The sequence below is a fragment of the Macaca nemestrina genome, chromosome 8, assembly GCF_043159975.1.
Source record: "Macaca nemestrina isolate mMacNem1 chromosome 8, mMacNem.hap1, whole genome shotgun sequence".
In the NCBI taxonomy this organism is placed as follows: domain Eukaryota; kingdom Metazoa; phylum Chordata; class Mammalia; order Primates; family Cercopithecidae; genus Macaca; species Macaca nemestrina.
In genome coordinates, this window is record NC_092132.1 from 96,911,992 (window position 1) to 96,932,253 (window position 20,262).

Consider the following 20,262-nt stretch of genomic DNA (forward strand, 5'->3'; position numbering starts at 1 on the left):
ACAATCTTTATGCGGTGTGATGGGATCTACGAACTCTTTATAAATTGAAAAAGACATTACTCAGACCATCTCTAAACAAAACTGCACGTGCCACATTTAAAAGGGAGGCATGCTTCCAGGGTGTGTCTGCACCAGAGACGTTATCCACCACAAGGTAAGAGAACCAAAGTCTGACCCTGACATTTAAGACTCGAGATTATGAGACTTAAAGGAGATATGAGATTAAAGGAGAAGCCTTCTCTTGCACTTCTAAGCATCAAAAAGGAAAGCTGAAGGAACACAGAAACACACTGTGCCTGCCTCACCCTCTCCCTTCACCCTTGGTCTGCCCTTAGCTTTCCAAGGAAGGTCAGAGCTGCACCATTGACGTTAGCTGCCCCACTGCCTCTGAGTTCAATGATGTTGCCACTGAAAGCAAACCAAACAAACATGCACTGTCTCCAGCAAAGCCTCCAGGTGTGTCTCAGGAATGCACTGTGCCCTTACGGGGACCAAACAGGAGGTCCACGCTGGAAGGAAGGGTCACCAGGGACCATGCTAGTCCAGCTCACTGGACAGCAGTCCCTGAAGGCCTAGGAGCCTCACTATGTGCATGCCACAGACCAAATCTCCAAGCCCTGGGAGGGAACAAACATCTGTCAAACACTTGTTATACACTAAGGGCTTTCCCATATCCAACTGCATTTGCAGAGCAATCTTGCTAGATGGACATTGTTATCCTCATTTCCAGACACCATCACTGGGAGATTGACTCACTGTGACAGAAATCGGATTTTAAGTTGGGGTTTTCCCGTACCACACTCCACAGCCCAAGCGCTTTCTAAACTGCCATCCTGTTTCCTGTCAGCCCCTCCCCCATTACATCCGATTCTACAGCATCTCAGGTGATCCCAGGCTTCCCAGGCTCACAGCCGATCCTGCAAGACAAGGCGGCCAGGATTCCTACTGAGACTCCTGCCCTTCCTGGGACTTCAGCTTTTCCTCAAAGTTTCACCTGCCTGGCCCGCCTCGTTGTAGTAATGACTTCTTTGAGATGGGAGGGACTTTGACATCATACCCTGTGAATTTTTAGGCCAAGCTCCTTGTTTTGTAGGTGAGAAGACCAACTCTAAAGCAGGTAAAATGACGTGGGCAGGACAGCCAAGTACACTATCAACAGAGCAGCCCTGAAGCCCGGTTCCCACACCTGAGCATGGTGCAATGGGCCTGGTGCCCTTGAACTTGCAGAGCTATTCCCAAAGTTGCCTCTATGATATCTTTAACCTCCTAGGGTTTTCCTGGTGATGCGGTGTCAAAAGGACAGCTTCCTGAAACACCGGCTACACTCTGGGGTGTGAAAACATTTGTGTGCTCATGCAAGTCTCATATGAGATATCATGCATTCTTTGGTGGCAGCCTGAGCTCATCCAGGGCACAAAGCGAGTCCTGTGTCATGAAATGCAGAAATAGCTGTTTCAATTTAAGAAGATTAGGTACAGAGAGCATCATGCAGTCAAAATCAGGCTTCTTGTCACCAATACTTTCTAGAAACAAACTTTCTCCGCTGATCTTTATATTGTGCGGCAACAAAAACACAGACATCAAAAACTAAGAGAAAAATGCTAAAGAATTACATTTGTAGACAAACCTTGTTGAATGCTTATCATCTACGTGAGGAACAAGTCAAAGCTGGTTGAATCACGGCTTTCCCTTGGCTTGCAAAAACACGAAGTGACTTCAGGTAAAGTGCTTTACTCTTTCTAACTCACCACCACACGGATCACAAGAATGCTTGGCAGGAGTTCGAGACCAGCCTGACTAACATGTTGAAACCCCGTCTCTACTAAAAATACAAAAATTAGCCGGGTGTAGTGGCAGGCGCCTGTAATCCGCTTGAACCCGGGAGGCAGAGGTTGCAGTGAGCTGAGATCACGTCATTGCTCTTCTCCAGCCTGGAGGACAGAGAGACTCATCTAAAAAAAAAAAAAAAAAAGAAAAGAAAAAAGAACGAATGCTTGCTCCCTGCATTTCAGGAAGGAAACTTGAGATAGCGGTTGAGACAGGCTGAGCAGCACATAAAACCTTTTCCAAAGCACAATACTGGTTTTTATTCTTCTGGTTCAAAATGTTACTTCTGCATACTTTAAAATCCCGGTAAACCAAGACAGCTAAGCTAAGTCCTGGGAGTTATGCATCAATCTCCCTTTGGGAGAAAGAAGCAATATTTTTAAAAGTGCCACAAAAGTGCCACTGTGCTCACAGCCAGCTCTTTCTCCTTGATTGAGCAACTATAAGTTCTATCTCAGGCCCAGAATTCTAAAAACCATGAAGTGAAAATATTTAATGTGGAAGAAGCTGCTTCATGAGCTACTAACAAGTTTTTACAGGACTCGCATGTTACGAGTTGGTCCCCATCAGACATGGGAGCCTCCAACTCCAAAACTTCAGTTTTCTAGGTTAGAAGGCAGACGTCTGGCCAAAATAAATATGCGAATGAGTGGGCTCAGCACTCTCTTTAACTCTGACCTCTTCCTTTAATAGGACTTGAGAATGGAGCTTCACCACTAGGATTTCCTGTTTTGTTTTCCTTTCATCTCTATCTCTCTCACGTTCCATTCCTTGCATTTATATTGCAGTGTTGTTCTCCCATGGAGTTTAGGTTGTACATCTTTCACGAGGCCCATGGAGTTGGAGGGGGTAAATTATTTTAATCTCCAAGCAGATTATACAGCTCACATTGTCCTATTATTTATAAACCTACCCTGAATCTGACAAAGACAGTTCTGAGACGTCTACCACCAGGACAGGTGGAAAGGCACATTTTTAAGCGGTTTACACAGTGAAGCTTTTTTACATGTATTTATAAAATTTCTTTTGAAAAATTAATTGGGTTGTTCAATGGGTGGGGAGGAGATGAAGAGGGAAAATTGCTATCCAATCTGTCTTGATACTTTTTAATTAAGAAAAAGAACTTCTGTTCTCCTTCATCAACAGAACTTTTAAATCCTACTCAACTGGTGTCTTTTTCCCCCAACAAAAACTTGAAAATCTCCAACGGCTGTCTTGCCAAAATGGCTTAAAATGTATTTGTCCATAGATGATCTCGGAAAAAGAAAAGAAAATATAGGAAATAAAACGGAAATGTGTTGATATTTATCGTCCCCTAGAAGCAGAGGACATTTGTAGTGTTGCTTTTCTCCTTCCTGGGATCTCAGGCTCTTTATCTACCAAATGATCTGGAAGGGTTTTGATCAGGCAGAGGGACTAATGGCACTGATTTGCCAGCACAAATTAATACATTCCTTAATGAACCAGAGCACTGCATTGGGTCTGCCCCTCTGACAGGCGTTTGTACTCTCTCCATCAAGAGGCCTGCCTCACAGACAAGCCTTTTGCTGTCTTGGGAGCCTGGACAGCTTTCCTGTTCCACCTGGGACCGGTCTCTGAAACTAGGTCACTCTTGGAAGCCACAGGGTATCTTGTAAACAGTGCAGCCAGCCACTTGTGGCCTGATACAGAACAGAAGCACAATTCCAGGGAACTCCTGAGGAATTTCTCCTGCTCTGGAGGAGGCTGCCTGACCATGTGACCCTCTGGAAAGAGAACAAAAGGACGCTCCCTTCTGAAGACAGCGGAAATGTCTTTCTTTGAAAGGCGTTCTTCAGGTGCTGCCCCCCTCTGTGGGCCTGCTGGCTGTGAACACTGCCCAAAGCACAGCCTGGCCTGCGACTGGCTAGATGGGGTGCTACAGCTGCACCTCTCACTGTCCTGCGAAGGAGTCGGGGGGCATAAGAGGGAACCACTTTCCTCTCTATAAATTTGGCAGTTCTAGAAGAATACTCACAGAGAACAAAAGAGTAAGGCTATATCCCTGCTTTCTTAATAAGAAAGTAAAGGCTACATGCTTGTATTTTTTATTATTATTATTATTATTATTATTATTATTATTATTATTTAAACACAGGGCCTCTGCTCTGTCGCTGGAGTGCAGTGGCATAATCACAACTCACTGTAGTAGTCTCCAACTCCTGGGCTCAAGTGATCCTCCCGCCTTGGTCTCCAGTAGCTGGGACTACAGGTACATACTCCACTGCACCTGGCTAATTAGTGCTTGCATTTATTAGTGAATGCACATACTTTATGTGGGCAAGAACTCTGTGGCCTCTTCAGTGAAAGCATGTGTGGAAATGTCTGTGTGGATCTCGGACTGAATCTGCTGACCCTGTACCCAGTTAAGTGCTCCTGTTGGGGTAAGGAAGCCTTAAAAGTGTTCAGCGCACATTGATTTTCAAAGACATTATGATCCTAGCATCATATTATTCCTTAGAGTTATCCGATGAACTCACACCAACCAGAAGAAGAAGAAGCTGAAGGTATAGGCTGCTGTTTTGGATTTGAAATGTTTTTTCTCTATTCTTTCTTTCTTTCATAATTTTTAAACTTTAAGATGGATTCCACATCTGCACAATAACACAAAGCAAAAGGACGTGATCTGATGAACATAAAGATTTTTCTCATGAAGCAAACCAGACTGAGTGACATAAACTGCTTTGTCTTTTAAGTAATTCATGGCAAATATAAGTAAATTCTGTAGATATTATGTATAATGTTTAAGAGAAAAAGATGATTTCACTCCCTTCTATAAAAAAGAATATAGAAAGAGTCTTGGCTGGCATAACCACCAGGAAAGGGCCAGAGGCCAGGGTGCATGGATGGCACGTGGTGTGCCCAGGGCCAGTGGCTGCACAAGTGGCCACGGTACAGCTCCTGTGTGCCTGGTCACCCACAGAGCCAGAGTCCAGAGAGGGAGTGTCCTCTGTCCTCCTGCCTTGGGAATCCAGGTGTGCCATTCCACTCACGCAACAGAGCTCCATTCTGATGTGCTAATAGTTTTCTCTGTTCTGAGTGTGCTACTGTGACTAGGACAAAAAAAAAAGTTTCTGCTCTCATGGACCTTGCCATCTTAGGGGGAAGACAGAAGTAGACAAGCAAGGAATATCAGATAGAAGTATCACAAAGTGGATTAAACAGAGAGAGAATGATGGGGGAGCTCCTTTAAACGGGCTTGTTGGGGAAGGCCTCCCCAAGGTGGGGACATCCCAGATGAGACCAGGATGAGCTAAGGGCTCCATGACCTGTTCATTCACTTGTCAGAATCCTGCTTGTCTCTTAAAACCTAGCCCAAGTGCCACGTCCTCAAAAAGTCCTTGCTTACAAAGTTGAGCCCCCTCCTCTGTGCCCTCCAGTCCTCTCACTATGGATTTTATTACATTAGACTGAAGTGTTTGTAGCTTTGCCTCCACACTTGAGAACAGGAGCCCCACCTCACTCACCTTGGCCACAGTACGGCACAGTGCCTTGCACCTGGTGGGCAGTCAGAAGAAAATTGCTCCAGTAAGAGGATGGCCATGTGAATGCATCCACATTCTGGGATGGCCGGGGCAGTTAAAGAAATGAAACTTTGGATCATTTTCTACTTTCCCAACATTATTTCTTACTTATACCTGAGTGACAGCCCCCACAGCTAGCTCAGGCTGCTGTCAAAGATGTACATGTAGTCCAAGGTTTAAGGCCCATGCTAGGTGGTGCCTTGAATGTCCTTTTGGTTTGTAGATTTTCATTCCTCATTTCAACTTTAGGCCCCAGAACACTTCATTGGATCTCCAATGCCTTGACACTTCTTTCTCCCACAGCCTCCATTTCTGTGCCAAGCTAGGAGTTGTGCCATGAAGAGCTGAGAGCTCTGCTGTGTTGCCCATCCCTCCAAGGCCTTGAGGTGGTGTGCCCAACCAGGAACCACATGGGGCAAAGAGACACATGAGAACCAAAAACCCCAAAGCAGCTGGGACCAAAAAGTGCTGCAAACCAGGCCAGATGCCTAGACTTTAGTTGTTTCAAAAGTCTCTTCTGAGAAATAGGAACATTATGATGGTGCCTTGCATGGTCTCAGATCCTTTGTTCAGGAGCCCTAGAGGCACTTGGAAAAGTAAGCACGAGGCAGCACTGAGGGACACTCTTTCAATGGAGACCACACAGGATTGCAGGAGAAGATTCTCACTCAAGAGAATCTCATAACCAAAAATTTCAAAACACACAAAGAAGTATTTACTAAGTATGAGTTAGCAGACACAGTAAACCCTGGGGATAATAGAACAATGTGCTCAAGGAAGTTATAAAAAAAAGTTAAAAAATAAGTACTTTTTATGAGACGGAGTCTTTCTCTGTTGCCCAAGCTGGAGTGCAGTGGTGCAATCTCGGCTCACTGCAACCTCCACCTCCCAGGTTCAAGTGATTCTCCTGCCTCAGCCTCCTGAGTAGCTGGGACTATAGGTGCATGCCACCACGCCTGGCTAATTTTTTGTATTTTTAGTAGAGACAGGGTTTCACCACGTTAGCCAGGATGGTCTCGATCTCCTGACCTCATGAACCATCCCCCTCAGCCTCCCAAAGTGCTGGGATTACAGGTGTGAGCCACCACACTCGGCCTAAAATAAGTACTTTTAAACATTAAATAGATAAGAATCCCATTCTGTAGGTTTCCTGTTCACTCTGAGGGTAGTTTCTTTTGACTTGCAGAAGCTCTTTAGCTTAATTAGATCCCATTTGTCAATTTTGGCTTTTGTTGCCATTGCTTTTGGTGATTTAGACATGAAGTCCTTGCCCATGCCTATGTCCTGAATGGTATTGCCTAGGTTTTCTTCTAGGGCTTTTATGGTTTCAGGTCTAACATTTAAGTCTTTAATCCATAATTTTTGCAATCTACCCAGCTGACAAAGAGCTAATATCCAGAATCTACAAGGAACTTAAACAAATTTGCAAGAAAAAATCAAACAACCCCATCGAAAAGTGAGCAATGGATACGAACAGACACTTCTCAAAAGAAGACATTTATGCAGCCAACAGGCACATGAAAAAATGCTCATCATCACTGGCCATTAGAGAAATGCAAATCAAAACCACAATGAGATACTATCTCATACCAGTTAGAATGGCAATCATTAAAAAGTCAGGAAACAATGGGTGCTGGAGAGGATGTGGATAAATAGGAACACTTTTACACTGTTGGTGGTACTGTAAACTAGTTCAACCACTGTGGAAGACAGTGTGGTGATTCCTTAAGGATCTAGAACTAGAAATACCATTTGACCCAGCCATCCCATTACTGGGTATATACCCAAAGGATTATAAATCATGCTGCTATAAACACACATGCACATGTATGTTTATTGCAGCACTATTCACAATAGCTAAGACTTGGAACCAACCCAAATGCCCATCAATGATAGACTGGATAAAGAAAATGTGGCACATGTACACCATGGAGTACTATGCAGCCATAAAAAAGGATGAATTCATGTTGTTTGTAGGGACATGGATGAAACTGGAAATCATCATTCTCAGCAAATTATCACAAGGACAGAAAACTGAACACGGCATGTTCTCACTCACAGATGGGAATTGGAAAATGAGAACACTTGGACACAGGAAGGGGAACATCACACACCAGGGCCTGTCATGGGGTGGGGGGATGGGGGAGGGATAGCATTAGGAGATATACCTAATGTAAATGATGAGTTAATGGGTGCAGCACACCAACATGGCACATGTATACATAAGTAACAAACCTGCACGTTGTGCCCATGTACCCTAGAACCTAAAGTATAATAATAATTTAAAAAATAAAGAATCCTGGCAGAAATAATAAGGCACTTTAAAATAAGTGTAGATATTTTTGAGAAAGATAAAAACTTTTAGAATAAAATATAGTGATTAAAATTAAAAATTCAGGATTGGCTTGAATACAACCTTAGACATAGGTAAATAAAGAATTAGTGAACTAGAATATGTGTCTGAGGAAGTCACCCAGAATCTCAAGATAGAGAGAGACAGACAATAACATGCAAGCAGCACTGAGACCTGAGATGGAGAATGGAGTCCCGCACATGCCTGGGCAGACCCTGCTTACTGCTTGCACAGCTTCCATTCTGCCCCCTCTCCTCCCAGATTGCTGATTTCTTTGGGTGACAATATTCCTAAATATATACTTATCTCCCAGCTCCTCAGAGCAAAAAAGTCAGCAAGTGACATAATTCTATCCAGTGAAATAGAAGCAGAAATTTCCAAGTGGCGTTCCTGAAGGTATAGTTTAAAATCCTACCTTGTGTCCTTAGGGTTCTTTCTGTGTGGACCACAGACAGTGCTGAAGTGGAGCAGTTACCTGGCAGATATACAAGGGATGATGAAGCAGAAAGCTAAAATGTCCTAAGCCTGCCTCCCTCCAGGCAGCTAGGCATGTGAGGAAAAAAAATCACTCTCATCTATTTAAGCCACTGTGAAGCTGTGTTTTCTATCTGATGCAGCTGGATGTAATGTCTCTAACTGATAAAATGTTTAAGAGGCATCTTGAAGGAGTGAATAAAGAGAACAGAAGTGAGGTGATACTTTAAGTAGAAATCCCTGAGAAATTTTCAAATCAAACATAAACACTTAGAAGGAAGAGTCTCACTAAGTGCCAACCAGAAAGGTTAAAAATAAGTCTGTACTTTGACACATTCAAAATATCAAGGGGAGAAAGGAAATCTTAAAGTAACCACAGAAAAAAAGAAATCACAGATTCAGTGCAGATTCCTCAAAAGAGACAATGCAATGAGACCCTCCAAGCCCAAAGAGGAAATTACTGTTGATCTGAATTCCCTACTTAGCCAAACTATTACTCAACAGTGAGAGCAAAATAAAGGCTTTTTCAGATAAAGAGGAGCTTATCAGTCAGAGGCCTTCCCTGAAATAACTGCTAAAGATATATGTTAGGAAGATGGGAGAGGAAGCCAGAGAAAAATGTAAATGCAGGAAGCGTTAGTGAGCAGAGACACAGAGGGACGCACATGTGAATCTAAACAATTGACTTTAAAATGTACATAAAACCTATGCAGCACGTAGTGAAAGCTTATGATTAAAGAGGCCGTTTGGGTAACAAGCACAAAAATTGCCTCCCTGCTATCATTTTTCTAGCGAATCTTTGGCTCTGTTATTCTACAAACAGACTTCCACGTCTGTCTCCAGTTCTTTCCCATAGAAGCGGACTGTAGGGTCAATATTTCTGCCACAGGAAGTTATTTAGGGACTAAAAGGACTGCCCCCATATTTTCTGGTGCTACCCAGAAATCTTTGACAACTATCACGATTTCAGTTTACAGACTTTAGTCAGGGAGAAAAATAATTTTAACTGTTTTATACAGAATGCTAAGTAGTTGAATCAAATCCATACCTGAAAAAACAAAACCAGTGCCACATCTAACCACTAAATATCACTGCCCCATGAATACTATCACTTCCACAATCTAATCTTCCATTCTGTCGAAACTCCCCCACATATGCTTACCCATTTAAATGCAAACAACACACTATGAAAGGAATGGCCCACTGAGGCTGTTCTCCATGTGGCAGGGAACTTCATTATGGCCAAGTGTTTCCATGGCAACATTGACTGTGACTTGGGATTGTATATAATAATCCCTGTGGTACAATTTGTTGGATTCTATTGCTTTATGTTGCAATTTGCTTTACTGGATTTTCTAAAATAAAGAAATCATTCATCCAAAATCATATAATATTCAAATTGATTTTTCTTTTTTTCCTCCTAGCCCTCCCCCGCAACCCTTTTTAACAGTCTTAACACAGAGGATCACCATCTTGCTCTTCTTACAGTTAATTTCCTCTGGTCTGATCATTTCCAAAGGAAGTGACAGAAAATCACTAGTAAGATTCCTATGAATTTTTCTGACACTTGTCAAATGCCTCTTGACCTAAAATGCAGGCCAACTGTAGCCACTTTGAGACAGAACTTGATATCATTGCCATCTAAAGTTCCATTCCCCCTTATCCCCAGATTAGAGACTTTGAATCTTTCGATTCATTAGAGACCTTGAATGCTTTGAAATATGCTGGGGGTTGACAAAATATTCTCAGGAGAAAAAAAATCATTCCTTTCCTCTCTTACTCACAAACACAACATGGAAACTAGACCTAAACCCCAACGCGTTAGCCCCTCGCGGCCACATTCCATTCCCAGGCCTGGCTGATGAGGTGGTCTGGGAAGCATTCTAGCTGGGAGAGATCACATTGCTAAATGGGGACGAGAAAAGGAATGCGGTTTCCTGAAAGTTTCCAGCAAGTACATGGGAATGGAGCTCTTGAAAGAGCCCTAGAGCTGGAAGCACTTCCTTCTGAGAAACACTTCCAATCCCCCGTGGAGCCAAGTGTAATAACAGTCCTGACATTATTATTACAAAGGGGAAAAAATCATTCATGCAGACTTGCTGCTGTAATTTGGGCATTTATAAGCCACACCCACTTTGCAACCTTAAAGCCATGCGGTTTAAACTGGAGCCCACACAAAAGAGGGGGCTGTTAGTCAAAGCCATACAGCAATTACTGTCCGTTTTCTCAGAGGGTGTTGAGGATGGCTATTTTTTAAGTGCTTTGAGAGGTTTTAAAAAAAATTGGCCTCTTTCTGCATGCATGCAATATATATCCTCAAAGTTTTAACAAAATTTTCCCTTTTTTGACCACAAGATAGAGTTCCAGACATGGGCAAAGAACTCATGTAATAAGAGCTTGTGGTTCAGGGGAACTTAATACAATAATCGTGTGTTCAGGAAAATTTTCTGCAATTGCAGCTCATTTTTTTCCCTTAGTGAATCTGCTTTATTTAGAATGAGCCGATGGCTCCCAGAAGTCACTGTGGCCTCCCACCATGCGCATGTGTCACCAGTTACGTTTGACTGACTTCTCTAGCAGGCATGAGCAGAGCACTGTCTTAGGAGACTTAGCATTACATATGTACCTTGTGGTTTCTGCACAGTAACAGGATGATTTTTTTAATTGTGGTAAAATATACATAACATAAAATTTACCAGTTTAACTATTTGTAAGTGCACAGTTCAGCGGCATAAGTACATTCACATTGCTGTGCAGCCATGACTACCTGCCATCTCCAGAACTTTTTCATCATCCAAATCAAAATTCTGTACTGATTAAACAATAATTCCCCATGATTCCTTCCATTTATACCCTAGCAACTGCTATGATACCTTCTGATCCTATGAATTTGCTGATTCTGAATATTTCATACAAGTAGACTCAGATAACATTTGTCCTTCTGCATCTGGCTTATTTCACTTAGTATGATAATCTCTGAGGTTCATCCATGTTGTAGCATGTACCAGAATTTCATTCTTTTTTCAGGCTGAATAATATTCCTGTATATATGATACTATATTTTGTTTCTTCATTCATCCATCAATGAACACTTGAGTTATTTTCACCTTTTGGCTATTGTGAACACTGCTGCTATGAACATTGGTGTACAAACATCTGAGTCCCTGCTTTCTTTTGGATATATACAGAGAAATGGGATTGATGGATTATGTGGTCATTCTTTGTTCAACTTTTTGAGGCACCTCATATAGTTTTCCATGGCATCTACACCATTTTACATTCCTACCAATGCAGGTAATTGCAGTTCCAGTTTCTCTACATCCTTGTCAACATGTTATTTTCTGTTTTTCTGATAGTAGCAAAGTTTTTATTTGCATTTCCCTAATGGTTTGTAATGTTGAGCATCTCTTCATGTGCATATTGGCCATTTGTATACCTTCCTTGGAGAATGTCTACTCAAGTTATTTGCCCATTTTTTTATTGAGTTGTTTGTTTTTGTTGTTGTTGAGTTGTGGGAGTTCATTCTGGATATCCATCTCTTATTAGATATATGATTTGTAAATATTTTCTTCCATTCCATGAGGTTTTTTTTCACTTTGTTGATAGTTTCCTTTAATGCACAGAAGTTTTTAATTTTGATGAAATCTAATTTATCTATTTTTCTCTTTTGTTGCCTGTGCTTTTGGTTTCAATATCCGAGAAATCATTGCCAAATTCAAGGTCATGAAGTTTTTCCCCTGTTTTCTACAAAACTGTGTTTTATAGTTTTAGCTCTTATGTTTAGAGCCTTGATCCACGTGAGTTAATTTTTGTATATGGTATGAAGGTTGAACTTCATTCTTTTGAATGTAGCTATCCCATTTTCCCAGGAAATTTGAAAAGGCTGTCCTTTCCCCACTGAATGCTCTTGACACCATTGTGACCTCATATACATTGACTATGTATATGAGAGGATTCACTTCTGGGCCTTTTCTTCTGTTTCATTTGTCTGTATGTCTGCCTTTATGCCAGCACTACACTGTTTTGATTACTGCAGCTTTGTAATAAGTTTTGAAATCAGGAAGTATGAGTTCTCCAACTTTATTCTTATATTTCAAGATTGCTTTTGCTAGTCAAGATTCCTTGAGACTCTATATGAATTATAGGATGAATTTTTCTATTTCTGCAAAAAAAAATGCGCTTAAGAACTTGATAGAGGCTGTAGAATTTATATATTTTATTCAATTTATTAACAGTAAATTGATTTAGTTGACAATATTAAGTCATTCAGTTTATGAACACAGGATGTCTTTCCATTTATTTCTGACTAATTTCTTTCAACTTTTTTTTAGTTTTTGATGTACAATTCTTTTGTCTATTTGGTTAAGCTTATTCCTAAGCATTTTATTCATTTTGATACTATTATTATAAGTAGAAGAGTTTTCTTAATTTCTTTTTCAGATTATTATTAGAGGATAAAATCACAAGTGATTTTTGTGTGTTGGAGATGATTTTTAAAATGTGTCAAGAGGTTAGGCATCAGCAGGAAATATCCCTAACAAGAAGCGGGGTTATAAAGCACTGCAAGACTCACTTTCTTTGCAGTTGTCTGTCTATATATTGGAGGCCAAAGAAGGAAAAAAGATAAACTACTTATCCTACATAAGAAGCCAATCTCTCACGGTATTTTTTTTATTTAATAGTGAGCATCTATTATATATCAGGCACTGTCTAAAGGCTTGGGGTACGCAGGTGAACAAAACAAAACCTCCTACCATCGTTGAGTATAGAATCCAGAAAGAATAAAAAATAAACAAAACAGCCAAGTAAGAGGCATAAGGTGCAGAGTGGTGATACATGCTACTGAGACCACACAGCTGGAAAGGGTAAGACGCGCTTTTCCATGGGGTGGTCGGGGCCCACTCCACGAGGAAGCAACGTCGGGCTAGGCCTGAAGGAGGCGCTGAGCCGCAAGGAGAGTGGGAGGAGCTCGCTGGGGCCTGCAAGGCAAGAAGCCCGGCTGGAGCTGAGTGGGCCGGTGGAGGGAGGCGGGTGTGGGAGGGCGGGCGGACCGTGTGCCCTCTCTGGACCCTACTCTCGGGAGCGTGTGAACTGGGGCTAGAATAGGGGATGCCCAGGAGTCTCCATATTTAGAAGCCGTGGCCCTCAGGCAGATGAGGAGCCCTGATTTCCTTATATTTAAATATACCTCAGAAAATATCTCATGCTGCCTGGGGGAAGATCACACAAAATAATGCCTTGGGAAATACTTTGTAAAGAGCCAAGTTCTGTAACTAAGAGAGTTACAAGGTTCTGCATCTTGCGGCGCAAATTCTGCAGAAACGGAAGCAAGCCTGTGCTCCTGTTTTCTGGGTTACCTTTTACCAAATGGAGGTTTGATGGACTAAACTAAGCATTAGTGATATGAGGACCAGGACGCCTGTGAAACACGCAAGGTAAATGCTCAGGAGAGGTGTGAAGGACTTCCCATTTCTAAGACTCACATGGAAAGCTGCTTTAAAAAAGAGAGTGTGGTCTTAGTGAGGCATAGACATGTAGGCCAATGGAACAGAATCCTGAGTCCACAAATAGAGCCACACAATCGTGACCAAAAGATTTTTGACAAAGGCGCAAAGGTAGTTCAATGGAGAAAAGGTAGTCACCTTCACAAATGAGGCTGAAACAACCAGATATCCAAGTGAACCTCAAATTAACCTCGCAATTCATACAAAATTTGCCTCAAAATGGATCATAGATTTGCATGTAAAACATAAACTATAAAACTTCTAGAAAAAAAGCAGGAAGGAAAATCTTCATGAATGGAATTAGGCAAAGAGTTTTTAAATGTATCACTAGAAACATAATCTATAAAAGAAAGAAATAAAAAATTGGACTTCATTAAAATTAAGAACTCTTGCTCTGTGAAATATACTGTTAAGAGAGTAAAACAAACATCCTAAAGACTGAGGAACAATATTTGCAAATTACATATCCAAAAAAGTACTTGTATCCAGAATATGTAAAGAACTCTCAAAGTGCTGCATAAGAAAACAGATAACCCAATTTCTTAAAAATGTGCCAAAGGCCAGGCGCAGTGGCTCACACCCGTAATCCCAGCACTTTGGGAGGCTGAAGCTGGCAGATAACAAGATCAGGAGTTCAAGACCACCCTGGCCAACACAGTGAAACTGTCTCTACTAAAAGTACAAAAATTAGCCTTGTGTGGTGGTGGGCACCTGTAGTCCCAGATACTTGGGAGGCTGAGGCAGGAGAATCACTTGAACCAGGGAGGTGAAGGTTGCAGTGAGCTGAGACCGTGCCATTGCATTCCAACCTGGGTGACAGAGAGAGACTCCGTCTCAAAAAAATAAATAAAATAAACAAAAATAAAAATGTGCAAAAGACTTTATCATTTCCCCAGAGGATATGCAGATGGTAAATAAGCACACAGAAAAGATGTTCAACATCATCCATTAGGGAAATACAAATTAAAACCACTGTGTGGTAACACCACGCACAAATTAGAATGACTAAAACAAAAACTACTCATAATACTGAGTGCAGGGGAGGATAGGGGAAAACTGGGTCTTTCATACATCACCGGTAGAGTGTAAAAGGGTACAGCCACCCTGAAAAAGTTGGGCAGTTGTTACAAACGTAAACATACACTCCTCAGTGTTTACAGCAGGGGTTGGAAAACTTAAAGTGTCAGATGGTAAATGGTTTAGACTTAAGGTCTTTGTCGAAGAAAGTCAACTCCCCTGTTGTAGAATGCAGCCGCACAAAGATACATGAACAAGTGGGCATGGCTACATTTCAATAAAACTTCACAAAACAAGTGGAACTTGTTTTTGCTTTGTTTCATTTTGTTGTTTTTTATGGTTTGTACAAACTTCAAATCATTTTAACATTTTTAAGTGGTTATAAAAGTTCCTGCATAGTAGCCTCAATTTTGAGTTGTTTTGTGACCTGAAAAGCCTAAAATACGTATTATCTGACCATTAAAAGGAAAAAAAAAAAAAGATTTCCATCCCCGCTCTAGAGATATGGAAATTTATGTTCACCAAAAATTTTGTAAATGGTTATTCATAGCAGCTCTAGTAATAATCATGAAAAACAGAAAACAATATAAATGTCCTTTAACCAATGAATCAACAAACTATGACACATCTATACAATGAAATACTAGTCAGCAGCAACAAGGAACAAAACCACTGATATCCTCAATCACGTGGGTGAATCAGAAGACGCCAATATCCAAAGTTAATTCCTCCATTTTATGAGATTTCAAATCATGCCTGTATGCTACTAGGCAAATAATATTTATTGTAAGTTTCAATCTATCAAGTACAATATCTCATTATTTTAAAGATGCTCTTAATCCAGTGTGGGGACAGATTTGTATAGTCTCTAATTATAAGACTGGAACTCAAAATGACCTAGGCTCAAAATCAACTCTGGCATCCCTGAATTGTGTTACCTTATACAATTGATTTATTTGAATCTCTGTCTCTTAAAATAAAAATAGTAATAGCTAGAAGAAGAAGAAGAGGAGGAAGAAGAAGAAGAAGAAGAAGAAGCAGCAGCCGCCGCCGCCAACATCAAGAGGTTTCTACCTGTATGATCCTATTTACATGACAGAGCAGTCTGATGGCTTTGCGGTGGCATGGGGGAGGGTGTGATCACCCCAGGGCAGCTCAGGGCCTCCAGGTGCTGCAGCTAACCTGTGTCTTGCCTGTGATGAGACAAATCTACAAGTGTGTTAAGGTTCATGGGTGGTGCACACATGCAGAAGAACTTGGCTCTACTGGATGTTAACTTAAAATTCAAAATTCAAGATGTGTTTGTAATACTGTCGGCGTGTACCTCTTCAATATTCATGCATTCCAATGCCTGCCTTTGTTAAAAGCCACAGAATGCAGCAGGAAGGGAGACAGGCTGACAGACACCATTAAGAACCTTGAAGAGCTTCTGCAAAGAAAGAACCATGATGTCAAAGGCGAGCTTGCTTGAAGGAGTAAGACATGGGGGGAAAAAGTCAGACTTTAGTATTTTTTGCCCTGCTGCTAGGAAGCACCTCACTGAAAAGTTATCATGTATGGCAGTGACGATGCTAAAAGTTCAACAAGGCACCAAGGAATGACAACTCAGACAGGTGAAGTCACTTGTTTTTTATGAATTCTGGAAAAGGGGACTTTTAAGTGTCACCACTCAGCATCTACTTGAGTTCTGTCAACAGCAGGCATTGCACTTTAGGTGCCTGTACTCCTCAGAGATGTAGAGGAAGAACAAAGACAAAACATTACCCTTTACAATTCCACAGTCAAGTAGAAGATAAACTGAATGCCTGCAAGGGAGGACCGCACCAAGAGCAGGCCATGGGAACATCTTAAACACAGCCTGGTGGAAAGCAGTGGGTGGCTCACAGAGCTAGGTTCAGCTAGAGCCTAAAGAGGTTAAACAGAACAGCATCTGGAGAAGCAGAGTCCTGCAAAGTGTCTGAAAATGAACAAGGACAGAGACTAGTTAGTGACTATCAGAAGGGGCCAGGAGGTGAGTGGGGGAACTGGGCTTTCCAAAAAGTCACAGAACACAGCTCTGAAGGTGCAGAGGTAGGGAATTAGCACGCCATAGGAAGGGCACAGGCAGTGAGTCTGGGCCAGTGTGGGACGGGCAAGGAGAGAACAAGAGCACAGGTGGCCACGCCAAGCACATGGGGAGCAGTGTCCCCAGCTCACACAGCTCACCTTGGCAGCGGACAGAGATCACCACCCTCTGAACTCGCAATCCCAGGGTGAGTGGACAGTAACGTCCACTTGCTCTGTGTATAATAATGACTGTACTATATCTGTACTAACTGGAGTTCTCCAGAGAAAGATAACCAATAGGAGGTAAATATGCATGGAGGGAGAAACAGCAATTTATTTTAAAGAATTGACTTATGCAATTATGGAAGCTGGCAAGTCCAAAATCTACAGGGTGGGTTGGCAAGCTGGAGACCCCAGGAAGGCTGATGTTGCAGCAGAAACCTAGTGTCCATTAGACTGGAGAACTAAGAAAAGGCCTACGTTGCAGTCCCATTCTGAAGGCTGTAGGTGCCTTTAGGGAAGGCTGGAAGAAAGATGGAGTGTAAGTTTTTGGCTGCATACCAGGGTGCTTGTTCAAGGAGACCCAACCTCCCCTTCATTCAGTGGGTCTGTGTCTGTAAACTGGCTCAAGTTTGGGAATTGATTGAGGGGGTATGACTCTCTTTTTATGGTTCAAATTAGACTTTAGTTTGCTTGACCCAGAATTTAACTGCTTATACAGTTCGAGTAAGAATTTAGTAGGCCTCCTATGTGTTTCACTGCTGAGAATACCATGATCTGCCAGCCAATGCCCCGGGCTGGCATGAGTCAGGCTCTTCTGATTGCCGCTTGGATTCTGCCATCATTTACAGGGTTCACATCCATGCAGTGATGCTACTTGGCCGCTGCCACTTAAGGATTCAATACTCCTGTTGCATGGATGTTCCCCCACTGTAGGGTGTGGCCCACAGAGAAGAGCAGTCACAGCTCATCAAGGGTTCTGGGGCTCCCCTCTCACATGCATTTCCCATAATTGTGGTAAAAGGTGTGAGTTCTGGGCCCTCTCAAGGGTGAGTGAGGATGTCTGGAAGGACAAGTCCTCTCTTGCATTCCAACCTCCCCAAGGCTTCAAATCCCTTCCTCTGCATTAAGGCATGACAGGGTCAGCATCTCTAACTCATTCACTGTGGGCTTTTGGTCTGTTTCTGCCAAACAGCCCAACAGTTAGAGCCCTTTCAACTCCCCAAGCTGCTGCAAAAATTAGTTCAGAATCTCTGTTTAGTGGGCCCGTATCAATGCATTTGGCCTGATCCAACTCAGTGTTCTTTCCACCATTATCTCACACCCTTCATATCCTTAATATCCACACAATACCACATTCTTCCCTTCTTGGGAGAAAATGTTCAGACTGTGATCACAATGGGATCAACTTTTAAGGGATCCCATTTCTTAAATTTGGTAGACTACAGTCGGGGAAGGAAGGAACAGAATGGGGAATGATACCGCTGGTCAAATGTGTTCACACTGAGAACAGAATCATAGACATTGGAGGCTAGGAAAGGTGAAGGGTTGTGAGGAATGGGCACCATGTTCCCTGTTCAGGGGATGGTTAAACTAAAAGCCCAGACTTCACCAGGCAATATATCCGAGTATCGAATCTGCTTTTGTACCCCCTACATCTATAAACATTTTTTAATTATTTTATTTATTTATTTATTTTTTTTTTTTATTTTATTTTAAGACGGCGTTTCACTCTGTCCCCGGCTGGAGTGAAGTGGTGCAATCTTGGCTCACTGCAACCTCCACCTCCTGGGTTCAAGTGATTCTCCTGACTCAGCCTCCCGAGTAGCAGGGACTGTAGACACTCACCACTACACCTGGCTAATTTTTGTACTTTTTTTTAGTAGAGATGGGGTTTCTCCATGTTGGCCAGGTTGGTCTTGAACTCCTGACCTCAAGTGATCCACCTGCCTCGGTCTCCCAAAGTGCTAGGATTACAGCCTTGAGCCACCGCGCCTGGCCTTAAAAAAATTTAGAAAGCAAATGTGCTCACATTGAGCACCCCCTGTGCCAGATGCTGGTGTGTGGATCCAGTCCTGTGAAGTAGGTGACTACCCACTTCATGTTCCAGAAGAGGACACTTGGATCAGAAAGGAACTTGTCCAGCGACAGAGAAGGTAGCAATGGTGGATTCAAATCCAGATCGGCCTGGCCCCAAAGCATGTGTAAATAAGCTGTTGGGCCGAAACCTAGAACCTTCAGATGCCGATTGCTTAATAATGCCTCCTGGGCTTTCTTGTTTCCCAAAAGTTTTGCATTTTGGCACAATCTCCTTTGTGAATCTGAGTCTGGAATGTTATGGGAACAAGATGAAGAAGAATTGGCCTCCAATTTTATTTTAGAGTTCAGAATATGTTCGTCGTGTACGGTAAAGGCAACCAAAATCAACACTGTTAAATTAAATCATGACTTTTGCAGAAGTACTGATTCACATAGATACTGTACATTTTCAGGGAGGACATGTGGATTTTAGGGGAACCAGCCTGCCTCTAGTTAGGGAGAAATTGTGCTCCACACATTCTGGTTCAGAAACTCCTCTGGGCGTTTTGAGATGCCAGAATCTGGGAGGTCAGGTTAGCCACTGCACACAGCCCTTTCCAGAAAGCATGATGTATTATGTTTGAAACGCTAACAGAAGCTCCTAGTCACAGACTGAATGGCCAGTAACTTTTTAAAAGACCTGGGATTAAACTTCTGTAGAAGAAATTAATTTATGGCTTTATGATTTATTAAGGTCCCTTTGGCCTTCTGACTCACATTGCCATTCAAAGAGTAGTTAGACAAGCTCATTTTGGACCAAACTGAGAAGGCACTGAGACTGAACCCCAGGGAGACAGTCCGTCTTTGTCTCATTCCACACTGCACCCCCAGCCCCTGGTGTAGCACACGGTACACAGTGGGGCTGGGCAAAGATTTGTGAAGTGCACCAATATTACTGGGAAGGAGAATGTTCTTAGCACCAAAGATTTGAGATTAGGTCAAGAATACAGGATTAGTCACTGAGCTCACAAAGTGTGCATTAGTCGTTTTATTAACATCGAATAAGGGAAATTTTTTGTAAACAAAGAAGACATAGAATAAGTGGCTTATGTTAAAGATAATTATTTATACGTTGTGAAATGTCTGAACTCAGTCCCCTGAGAATAAACCATCTCGATATATTTCTTCGGCTTAGCTGAGAAAAGTTCAACAATAATAAACATGAAATGTCTGTGCTTTTTACACACCCAAAGGAAAGAGTGAGAACCCCCACTCTGACTGTTTCAGCGGCAGACCCATGTGTGCAGGGTAAACAAACAAAGCTTACGAAGCCAGAGATGGAGGCATGCATTCCACAGACCCGGGGCTGCCCCGCCTGCAGCCCCGGGCAGTGTAGGGATTAAAGGGCAAGGGCCAAGGGCCAGGTCAATTTTTGATCCGGAGACTGAAAATCTGAGACTGGCCAGGTCAGAAAAGGCCC

General features: G+C 42.3%; 1 long non-coding RNA gene across 2 annotated transcripts in view; it reads right to left on the reverse strand.

The window, feature by feature from the left end:
• LOC105495682 (uncharacterized) overlaps positions 1 to 9,476 on the reverse strand; it is a 58,377-nt gene extending 48,901 nt beyond the window's left edge. For both annotated transcript variants that reach the window (XR_011607050.1, XR_011607049.1), the window contains exon 1: positions 9,359 to 9,476. This is a non-coding gene — a long non-coding RNA (uncharacterized lncRNA). The remainder of the gene's footprint in view (positions 1 to 9,358) is intronic.
• Positions 9,477 to 20,262: the final 10,786 nt, after the last annotated feature.